Below are 12,155 nucleotides of genomic sequence, written 5' to 3' on the forward strand. Positions count from 1 at the left end.
TGTCCCCGGATGTAGCTTTTAATAATGCCATGCATTGTTGGCTTACATGCCGCCCACAGCGTCACCTTCTAATCCACCAAGCAACGGAAGAAGGCCTTGAGTTCCTCCTCGACAAACTCAGCACACTCCGGGGACTTCAAATACCAAGCGTTGAGTCTCCAGGTCAGCCGATGTGCCTGGTGCCCAGCACCCCAATCAGCCATCAATGGTGTGTGATCGAATATCCCCCTGGGGAGGATCCGAACCGACCTCAGTTTCATCATGTTCGTTGCCGGAACCCAAACAAGGTCGATTCGGGCCTCAGTGTGATGAGCAGCAAATGTAGGCACCCTTATGCGAGTGCCAGACCCGCTAGGCATTGCAAAGGCCACACAAATCTGCCCAAGCTTTAAGGCACGCAGATCGGGGCATCGGGTGGAACTGGATTCCACAGAGACATCCCCAAGGGGGTCCGGCACCGCATTGAAATCTACTCCGACTAGTGTAAAGCTAGCTGGAAGGGACATCAAAGGCAATCCAAGTGCTTCACAGGTCGTCTGCAAGAGATTTGGGGGAACATAGCAGGACACCAAGTTGAACTGCTTCACCTCTTTGTGACCCTCCACTCCGATGTAACTCCCCAGGGGGTCCTCATGATTCTTATTCACTGTCAGAGGTTGTGACTTGTGTAACAGCAGGGCCAGTCCCCAGGACCCATGCGTGAAACCAGAGTGGTAGACCCTGTTGTATCCGAAACATCCCAATAAGAAGCAGCAGGTCCCCAATATATGTGTCTCCTGCAGTAGGGCCACCCCCGGGGCATGCCTCTTAATGTATCTAAGTACTGCAGTTTGTTTGATGCAGTCTAGTTCCAGGAAATTACTGAGATCATGTTGAGTGTAGGAATGGATGTGTGCAGCCCACGAGGCACCCGGATGGATAAAAAGCAACCCATAGGGGCGGCGGACCATAATGCTGGAAGCTTTATGAACCAACACTTATTCTACGTCGGTGTCACAGAACCTGTGCGTAGAGAGCATCAGTGATACACGTGGTCTTCATCTGAACTTGAAGTCAGCAATCAGTGGTAACTACTATATTAAAAGGAACAAGTCCCCTTCTACACCCACTTCACACTTCCTCCCTAGAAGCATCTGTCGCCCCCTAAACATTTGAAAACTGTGGTAACTCGGGGAAGTGTCAGGCAACCTACAAATAGGTACCACCCGCCCATGTACGCCTGCTCCGCCTGACAGCTACATTCACATTAGCAATGAACAATAAGGGGGGGCAATACCTGCCACCATAAATCTCAACCATAATGTCAACCCTTCCACTCCCCCAGGCCCTCCCATGATGGAAATGACACGCCACCACAATCAAGCCCCCTCAGCCATATATCAGTGCATAGTACTTGTACAACCTCAGTGTTTTGGGTCAAGGTCTCTCCAGAGCATCAGTCAAGGAGGGCCCTCATCAGAATTAAAGCTGGATGGTGTGTCTGATAGAGAGGAGTCCTGCATCTCCGCCCGTGGCCGATCCACACCTTGAATCGAACTTGCCGAGGCCACCCCCATACCCCCCTGCCGAGGGCACCTCCTCTTGGATCTCCGACGGCGCTCACGGGCGTCTCTAACCTGCCTAGGTGGCAGAGCAGCAGAACCGGCCACAAGGTCCCCTGCAGATCCACTCCAGGGGCGCAATTCCCGCAGCTCCGTCGCCCATTCCCAAGCCTGCTGCGGTGTTTCAAAGAAAAGGGTAGTCACTGTAGATAACCTTCAACTTGGCCTGGAAGAGGAGCATGTAGCGCATGTTCAGCGCCCGCAGTTTCTGCTTGACTTCATCATACGATTTTCGACATTGTTGAACAGCTCGAGTATAGTCTGGGAAGATCAGAATTTTTGTATTGGAGTCACATACCTCTGCCTGGGAGCGAGCCACCTGCAGAACAGCATCTCGGTCCCTGTAATTGAGGAGCCGGACCACAACAGGCTGGGGGTGAGCCCCAGGCGGGGGTCTTTTGGCTAGCACTCGGTGCGCTTTCTCTACCACAAAGAACCATGTTAGCTTGTCCTCAGGAACCCAGGAGCGGAGCCAAGTCTCCATGAGCTCCTCTATTTTGCCTTCTGCTATCTCCTCTGGCAGACCCACCAGGTGAAGATTATTCCTGCGAGAGCGGTTCTCAGCATCCTCGGCCCTCTCCTCCAGACCGGACACCTTGGAGGTGAGCCGAAAGACCCTTGTCTGGAGGGTGGTCAGCTCATCCTCCACTGGGGAAATTCTAGTCTCCATCTCCATCACCCTCTCAGCACCCGCCTGAGGTTCTGACACACCAGGGAGAGATCCATGTGGACTTCTGTTGGTTGGGGGGTCTCCTCTGCCTCTTTCGCCACACCTTGTGCTGAGCCTGGGCCCGTGTACCCAGACGCGGTGTATTGATCCATTTTTGTCTGCAGCATCTTAGTATGGGGGGGCTTGTCGCGCCCCATGTCTCCGTGGGTGCCCAACCGAGCGGCTGGCCCCCAAAAGGAGAGCAGGTCATCAAGGAATAAATACCAGTATTACTCGGGCCGCTGACTGCGCTGTCATTCAATGTATTGGTCACCACACACCAAGGCCGCAGCACGACACCCCTGATCAAAACTGGCCCCAGCAGTCAGCTCTGAGCATATCAACTAACACTCGCCTGGTTTTGTTAGGGTAATTGCCTGTGGATCCGTCTGAAGTGCGTCAAAGTTCTATCTACCCGATCTCAGGCCTCCAAGGCTGTGCCCAGCCACATTGTGCCTCTTCCAGGATTAGTCTCTCAAGAGCAGGTAAGCAAGGCATCATAAACAGCCCCCTGAGGGTTGGCGACAGGCCCGAACAGAGTCTGCAATCAATCTGGGAGCCCCAGCATGCTGAATCCACAGCCCGATTCTGATAGCAGTCTATAGTCAGGGGGAGGCGGGGGGATCAGGAATCCCAAGAGTCCACGCCCCAGGGCCCCAGGGCCCCTGGGCCTCGAGTGCAAGGCTGAGTCTTGCCCCACTCACAGTGACTCCCGAGCTTACTCTGTCTTTCCCCCCCTTGGGCAGTGCCAAATCACTGCCAGAAGAAGGTCTCACTACGCTGGGGTTCTGGCCCCATCGTGGTGTCAGGCCTAGGCCGCCCGGAGATCTTCAGGGCGGGCGCGTGGCACACTCTCCCCTCAGTACCGAGCAGGCTGCCTTGGTCGGGGTCCCCCGTGGTCCTTGCTGGGGCCGCGCTGCCACCTCCTTCATTGTCCGGCAAGAGATGGAACTGCCAGCACTATGGGCCCACCTCAGGGCCTCGATCCTCCGCGGTCCCCCCAGTAAGGCACCCCCAGCACCCAGATACTGCCAGGGACACTGCCTCCTCCTTCGCAGCAGCTGCACCTTCACTCGGTGTGCCCGTGCCCAGCCGCTCTGGTCCGTCAATTTTAAGCCTTGAAGGGCCTTAGGTCTTGCGTCGTCTGCCGCCCACGGGCAGTCCTCCCCTGCTCCTCCAGCAGGCTCCCCCCATCACCGGGTGTCTCCCCTACCCGTGTTAACTGGTGGGGACGGTCTGCTGTCAGGCAGGATTGGTTGGCGGATCAGAGGAGCTGGAGCTACTTCAGAATGCGGCCGCCATGATGGCTCGCTTGCTAGTGTCATTTTAAGGAAGCGCCAACCCACCTTGCGCCAAATTGCGACAATGATATGCACGGTGGAGTTCCCATCCTAAAAATGATGCTTGCCACCTAACGCCATACTTACCTCCTGGCGTTAAAACATTACGCACTTAGGAGGTGTAATCACAAAATGACACTAAGACCGATTAGTGCTAAATTTTAACGCCTGGTCAGACTAGGCGTTAAAGTGCTGTTAGGCCCATTTCCATGGGGAAACACATGGATGCCCACCTCAGCATCACCACCACCCACACCACAGGGACACTACTGGAGGAGGGAGCCCATCTCAGGTGAGTGTACATGTAGGTGTGTTGTGTGCCATTGGGGGCTTCGCACATGGGGCCCCCCTGGCTGGCACTGGTTGTGTTGGGGTAGTCCTGGGGACACTGGTCCCCTATGTTGGGCATTGCAGTTGTGGTAATGACTCCTGTCTATACTCAGATAGGAGTCATTTTTTGGCTGTTTGTGCATCCAAAAATGACGCTAGGCTGACCAGCGGCAGATTTTTTTGCCGCCAACCAGTCTAGGATCATTCTTGGCCCACTAGCACCATTTTCCCTAGCACCATTCTGCACCGGCTAGCATCTTTTTTCAGATGCTAGCCAGTCCTTAGCGCCATCATGCGTCTTTTTAAAAACATGGCACACAGATGGCGCTAGGGAATTGCGTTAGCTCGTGCTATATTTTTTGACTCAGAACTGCACTAGCGCTAGTACAGTTGTGTGTCGTTTTCCTTCAATATGGGCCACAATCTTTTAAACTAATCACGTTTCAAATGCACAAGATACTTTAAATAGGACACATTTTACTAGATGTACCTTATTTGATGCTTCTTGTGCTTTGCTGCATATTAATGAATGAGCTATGCACAGAATGTGAAGGAGATGGCAGTACATTTATGTAATTTAACAAGCAATAACATTAATTGAATGAATGAAAGGCTCTTCGTTCAAGCCTAGGAAAAGGGCATTGAAAATTGTAACATACAAGAACATCCTGGGCATGGCTTTTTCAGAGGAACATATATTAATAAAATTACATTTTACAAACTAAACATCACAAGGAACAATACTTCTATTTGCCAGATTTTCTGAAGTGGAAAAGCACAGAGAGAAACACATACCCCAGGAGAATGCTTAGTCAATCAAAATAAACTGCACTTTCTTTCTTCAAATGAGAACCAATGTCAGCGCACGCTGGTTGAGGCCTAGCTAGACTAACAAACACATCTAAGTTCAGCATTATTTCCTAATGATCAAACAACTCTGACAATCCCCCCGATCATGTTTTCAAAATACATATCACACTACACTATTTTACAATCCAGTGCTTCATTTATCATTCCTAGCTCATTCGACTACCTCTTCTGCAAGTTCTTCAATCGATCAAACGTTTCTGCTTTGAGGTAATTGACTGATTTCCTCCTTCATCTGGGCATCTTTTCTTTCTTGTCACAACAACATTTTAAAGCTCCCTTAAGACAAATGAGTTCTAAAAGTTTCAATGATAGTGCAAGACCCTTTATAACAAAAATTATTATTATCATTTTAAATTTGAGTATTTTCTTTAGTATACCTCAGATAACACTTCCAAACAATTCACCCATCTTTCCAAGTCTCTCACCAATTTTACTAAAAATGTCAATTCCTCCCCAAAAAAATGAACCCCTTTCACAATGGTAGTTATGGTATCAAATATTTATTAGTGGACATACTGTTATCAAGCACAGATATGCAACAATGTTGAACTTTAATTCGACAACACACTTCAGTTTCTTTGGCCAAAAGGATATCTACATCTGTTTTGGATCACCATTGCACAAATGGCAAGCATCTCTTCATTAATTTTAGTTAATACACCTGCATTATTAGAAGCCAACCACTTCACCAAAGGAAAAATCTTTCTAACTTCATTCAAAGCAACACCAATGAAAGAAATCAATCCACCAAACACCTTCATAAGCACCTTTTCAACCCCACATTTCAGTCTTTTGTAACTTATTTCATTCAACTTATTTACACTAGAAAAAACTAGTGCTAAGTAACATGAATCCTACCAGTTATTTGAAATGCTAAAATAGGCGTTTTCACTACAGACGTGATGAATGCCTCTAAATATAGAATCTTCACCAAACATACCATTTCTGACAATTATATCATTATAACAAACATACTTGTTCCATTCATAGCTGAATTATCCCACTTATTATGTCTCACACACATCAGACACACAACTCCTTTATGTAGGAAGCTGGCCTGGTGTGTGGTGAGCACCTATGGTGTTATCACCTTATACCGGGTCCAGGTATCACCTATTAGTAAGGTGTAGACAGTGTCTAGGAAGCCAGGGCTCTAGAGAGGTAGCTTTGGATGAGCAGCCAAGACTTATCCAGGAGACATGCAAAGCTTATGCAATATCACTACTGTCACACAGCACTTACACATATGAAAGAACCACACTGTGTTACAAAAATAAAGGTACTTTATTATAGTAACATAAATAATAAAATGCTGAATAGGCAATACTCCAATCAGAGGTAAGTAAACACACTATTATGTGCACATTAGAAGTCAGTGATTAGCATAGAAAGCAATAGCAAATAGTAAAAACATTAGTAATTAGTGAAGGCCCTAGGGGGAGACTAAACCATATACTAAGTGGAATGTGAAAGACAGTCCCCAACCCAAGGAAGTGGAATCAGTAGGAGAGAGATGGAGGAACTACGAATTCAAAAAGGTAAGTACCATGGTGCCCCCTCCAGCGACCAGGAGAGAAGAGATAAGTACCTGCTTTTTTACCCACACCCACAGAAGAATTTTGGAAAAGAACTGTGCAAGATCCAGACAAGAATGGAAGAAACCAAAGGTGGATCATGAGAGACAGGGACCTGCAAAAGAAGGGGACCAAGTCCAGTTCGAGTTGAAGTGTCCGGCTGTGGCAGGACACACTACCCACCCTTCTGTGGATGCAGGACCAGGTCAACGGCAGAAGAAAAAAGTCAGCAGAGCAGCACAGGAGCAGAAGAGGAGTTCCAGAATTGGTGCAAGTGGTGTTCCATGTCAGCGGTCGTGATGCAGTCAGTCAGTGGTGTTGAAAAACCACCAACAAGCTTTGGCAAATACAAGAGTCACAGAAGAGGGTTTTGCAAGACTGAAGAGGGTCAGCAATGCCCAAGGGACGCGACCCAAGGAAGGGAATCCGAGGTGACCTTCAGCAGCTGGAAGAGTCACAAAAAGAGGAGGCACCCCCACAGGTGACCCACTGGCGGCAGGCACAGGAGTCGCAGTGAGGCCCACCGAGCACACCTCAAAAGGAGTCCCACGTCGCTGCAGCAGCAGTCAGGAGTCTGTGCTTTGCAGGGGGGGTGATGGGAGCTTGGGCTACATGGAGCCTGAAGATCCCTTGAAGAAGGAATAAACAAGCTTTGGTAGCTGCAAGAGTCCTGGTGCATAGGGATACTGTTCTGCAAGGAAAAGCAAGGGCTTACCCTCTCCCAAGTTGGACAGCTGGTAGAGGACTAAGGGGGCCACTCCAGACTACCGTCTCTGATGCAAAATTCATGCAGTTCCAGAGGAGTGAGGATCCACACAGCCGGTCATTGTTGCAGTTGGTGCCTGATGATGCAGGGGAGTGGCACCTTCACTCCAAAGGATATTCCTTCTTACTTCTTGTGCAGGCTGTAGACTTGTCACCCTCAGAGGATGCAGAGCCAGGGAAATGTTGCAGTTGCTGAGAAGAACCAGAGAAACAATGTTGTAGAGCGGAGTCATTGCTGGAGTTGCAGATTGTCAGTTCCTGTAGCGTCCAGTTGCAGTCCCGGTGGCCAGAAGATGAAGTAAACGATGCAGAGGAGTCCTGCTGGAATCTTGCAAATTGAATCTGAGGACGCACCCGAGAGGGAGACCCTAAATAGCCCAGGAAGGTGGATTGGTCACCTAGCAGAGTGACCTATCAGGAGAGGGCTGTGACATCACCTGCCTGACCTTGCACTCAGATGCTCCCAGGGTCCTCTGCCCACCATGGATTCAAGATAGCAGAATCCAGTGACCAGCTTGAGGAGCTCTGAGCATCACCCCAGGGGTGATGATGAACAGGGGAGTTGTCACTCCCCTTTCCACTGTCCAGTTTCGCGCCAGAGCAGGGACCAGGGGTCCCTGAACTGGTACAAACTGGTTTATGCAAGAAGGGCACCAAATGTGCCCTTCAAAGCATACCGGTGGCTTTGGGAGGCTACCCCTCCCAAGCCATGTAACACCTATTTCCAAGGGAGAGGGTGTTACTTTCCTCTCCTTTGTTCTGCCTTCCTCTGCCTGAGCTGGTCAAGCAGCAGGAGGACAGAAACCTGTTTGAGGGGTGGCAGCAGCACGGGCTGCCTGGAAAACCCCAAAAGACTAGTAGGAACAATGCTGGGATCCTCTAGGAAGCCTCCAGAGTGCATGGAATCATACAAACAATACTGGCAACAGTATTGGGGTATGATTCTGACATGTTTGATATGAAACATGCCCAGGTTCGGAGTTACCATTATGTAGCTGGACACAGGCAGTGTCCAGTACACGGGTAAAATGGCTTCCCCGCACTTATGAAGTCCAGTGTAATGGAGCAGGAGTTTGTTGGGGCACCTCTGCTCATGCAGGGGTGCTCTTACACATAGGTACCTGCACCCTGCCCTCTGGGCTAGGAGAGCCTGCCATAGGGGTGACTTATTGACCTGGTGCAGTGACCTATAGTGAAGGGGTGCATGGATCTTTTCACACAGGCTGCAATGGCAGGCCTGCAGACACATTTTGCATGGGCTCCCATGGGTGGCACAATACATGCTGCAGCCCATGGAGAACCCCTGGTGCCCCGGGTACCTAAGTACCATATGCTAGGGACTTATATGGGGGCACCAGTATGCCAATTGTGGGGTATGCTAAGTCCAAAGCAACCACATTTTGGGGGAAAGAGCATAGTCACTGGGGCCTTGGTTAGCCGGATTCCAATGAACACAGTCAAAAGCCACTGACAGCAGGCAAAAAGTGGGGGTAACCATGACAAAAATAAGGTACTTTCCTACACTTTATTCTCTTACAAAATACTGGGTTTAGCATGGCCTTATGAATTCTTAATTATAGTCTCATCTTTTCAATGAAAATCTATTGCTTCAACACAACTCATATTAATGTGCACTCTCCTCTCAATATATTCTCTAATAAAAGTAGGCTTTCCATTAGTCATTTAAAAGAAATAACACATTGCAGACGCAACGCAGCGGTACAACAAATCCTAACGTCATGCTTGCGCCAAATTTACAAATCGGCATTCCATGGAGTTAGGATCTGGGCTTTGTCATAAAAAATGATGGTAGCCTGTGCACTGTGTCGGAAGCAAAAATAACGCTCCTGGTACAAAAGTGACGCTAGGCTGAAAAGTGACTCGTATTTTGATGCAAGCCGTCCTAGCAGAACTTTTGAGGACCAAAAGCTTCAAAAAAAGTTGAAAAACACTGCATTCAAAAAACAAACAGAGCAGGAGACACTCCAGAATCAAACACGGAGAACCCAGAACACCTGAGTCCCCAGGACAACACCAACAACCCCAGTACCAGCCAGGATGTCCAGACAGACTCTCGAGAGAAGAGGAAGTGCAATTTTACTGAGGAGGAGATTAACATCCTGATCACTGAGGTGACGGAGCACTAACATCAGCTCTTCGCCACCTCAAAATTGGCATTAGGGAGGAAAGAGGCCATATGGCAGTCCATAATGGGACAAGGTCAACAGTGTGGCAGAGGTCAAGAGGACAGTCATTGACTAAGAAGCACTTGCACGATTGCATGCGCAGAATAAAGTAGAAACTTGCCAGCAAAGGCAAGGAAGCATTGCAGACCTGGGGTGGAAGTCCTGCACCCCAGAAGCAGCTGAAAGACTTGGAGGAGATGGTGGCATCTGTCATCACCGAGGACTTGGTATCAGTAATCCCTAGACATGACAGTGTGGCATATGATGAAGAACAAGAACCACAGGGTAAGTTGTAGCAATGGTCAATGTGGCAACTAGGCAATGTCATAAGGTGCTGACAGCTGTCTCTGCGCTAAAAAACACTGTCTGGCACTTGGAAGGCAATGTACAACAGTACTCACCACAACTACAAATCCCACAATACACTGCAAAAAACAAGGAATGGAACTATACAACAAGCTTGCGCACTGCTATCTTGCACAGTTTGACTGTTACAATGCAGGACTCCTTGCACCATGTAGTTACTAGGTCTCACTTGGTCCTATGCACACTGATCTAGAATTTAAATCCTCAGAATGAAATGGCTGTGTCACAGGAGAAACAACTCATCCGAGAGGGGGGGCAGGTGTTAGCAATGGGAGGTATCCACACATAGGGACATGGCAATAGACATGTCTACAGTACCCTGCATTAAACCATATTGCTCTTAGCTGATATGGTGGGCAGGGTGAGTGCACACAGTTGTTAGCTGCCATGGAAGGGACAAAAGGAACACCTCACAAATAATTAATTGAAGGTGGGAGGGAAATATAAGTGATGCACCCCACAGGACCATGTGTGTACAAACCAATGATGATGTGTGTGCATGGTGGCCCACTGCTACTGTTCTGCATGGTAGGTGCATGGCAAAATGACATTTGCTTTGAATGGGGATACCATGCATACTGGTGAGGTGGGAATGGACATGTGTACTGCATTTTAGCTACACAAATACACACTATGGGGTCTGACTGTGCAATGTTTGTTGCACACCTGGGAAGGGATGGCACAGAAACGACAATTGGGGGACTACGACCTATGTCATGTGGACCAGGGGACCATGTAGCATGTGCCAGAACTGAGTCTGATGTAACATTGTCTCATGGTGCCACATGTAAAAGTTGGAGGATGTCAAACTGGGAATACACAAGGGATACCAAGAACCACTTGGCAATCACAAATAATAGGAGGGCCTCACGTATGAGGGAATGAGGTAGCATGGCCCTGCAAAGCAGCCTGCTGTGCTGCACTGCTTCATTTTGAAAGTGCAGAGATCTGTTGTGTTTAACAAAATGTAATGCATCCCTGTACTTTCCAGTTGGCTGGTGCACAAACTGCTGCCTAGCGCCAACAGAGGCACCATTGCACCATGGTGCAAGGGCACCTTGTTGCAGGGATGATTGCTTATGTGAAGGAAGGAGCACCTTCTTGCACATAAACAATCATTAATGGTGTCTTCCTCTACCTACACATAGATATAGGAAAAATGGGGAGAACATTTGTATTTCTCACTGTTGCACCACAAAAACAGCATCCTGATGTGGTGTAAGAATCTGATGCATTACCCGACTTGTAAATATGGGAATGCATCAGATTCCTTATAATTCCATGTGTGTTGGGTAGGAACAATCTCAGTAACACCCAAGGAACGCACCTTTCATGCAGTGTCATGCGTGAAAGATGGGCATATTTACAGGGCCAGTAAAAGCCACACAAGGTGGCTCTGCCTGTCTTTGTAAATATGGACAGCCACACTGTGCCGCTGAGGCATAAAAAACAATGACACTCCGGTTGCCCAGTGTTCTGCTAGTGCCTAGTAAATGAGGCACTGAAAGCGCTACTTCTGAAACCCTGAATGTCAAACTGATTACTCATGTCAACATGTAGCAAAGATCAACATTAACATATCTCCATCTTACTGCGGAGGATGAACCCATACCTCCTGGCCAGCTGACTGTCCTGGTCTTTTCCAATGATGTGGATGACCAGCTGCACACCATACATCCTGACACCCTCAAGCAAATCCTGGGTGCAATACAGACACCATCTCCAGTCGTGGGAGGCTTGACAGTGTTGCGCTGTCTCCAGAAGGTCTGCCCAACATCCAACACACACCACCTGCCACCCAACCCACAGCCCTGGACTCCCAGGACCCACAAATTAAATTCCAGCAAACTGTAGTAGGAGTCCAGCAGAAGCTGGCAGATCAGGTGCAGACAGGGATGGAAACCATGACGAGCACCCTAGAGGCAGTCCATAGGTGCCTTAGTCAGAATAAGGACAATTCAGCCACCATATGAGGCACCTCCTCTCTGCTCCGTGGCCTTCAGCAGTCCCTGGCTGACATCGCTGGTGTCATGTGGCAGTGGCATGAGCAAATGCCCTGCCAAAGTGGCACCAGCGAGGTTACTAACAGGCTGGGGAGAATCAAAAATATCTTGGAGTCCTTGGAGCGGAAGCAGGACTCCCTCATTGCCACCATGGGTCCCTCCCACCATGATGTTGCTGCTGTATTGCAAAATCAGCAGATCCTCCTTGGTGCTGTGCTGCCTTACGTGCTGCCACAGATGAGAGCTGCCATGGTCACGGGATCCACATCTTTTGCCCTGTTATGTGTGCGCCTACTTCAACACTTACCACACCCATGTTACAGGAGGACTACATATGTCAGAGGAAGAAGATGTGGAACAAACATCTTTCACCAGAAAAAAATGCCTGGTAGCATTTCTTTGTGGCACATG

This window comes from Pleurodeles waltl, chromosome 10, assembly GCF_031143425.1.
Source record: "Pleurodeles waltl isolate 20211129_DDA chromosome 10, aPleWal1.hap1.20221129, whole genome shotgun sequence".
In the NCBI taxonomy this organism is placed as follows: domain Eukaryota; kingdom Metazoa; phylum Chordata; class Amphibia; order Caudata; family Salamandridae; genus Pleurodeles; species Pleurodeles waltl.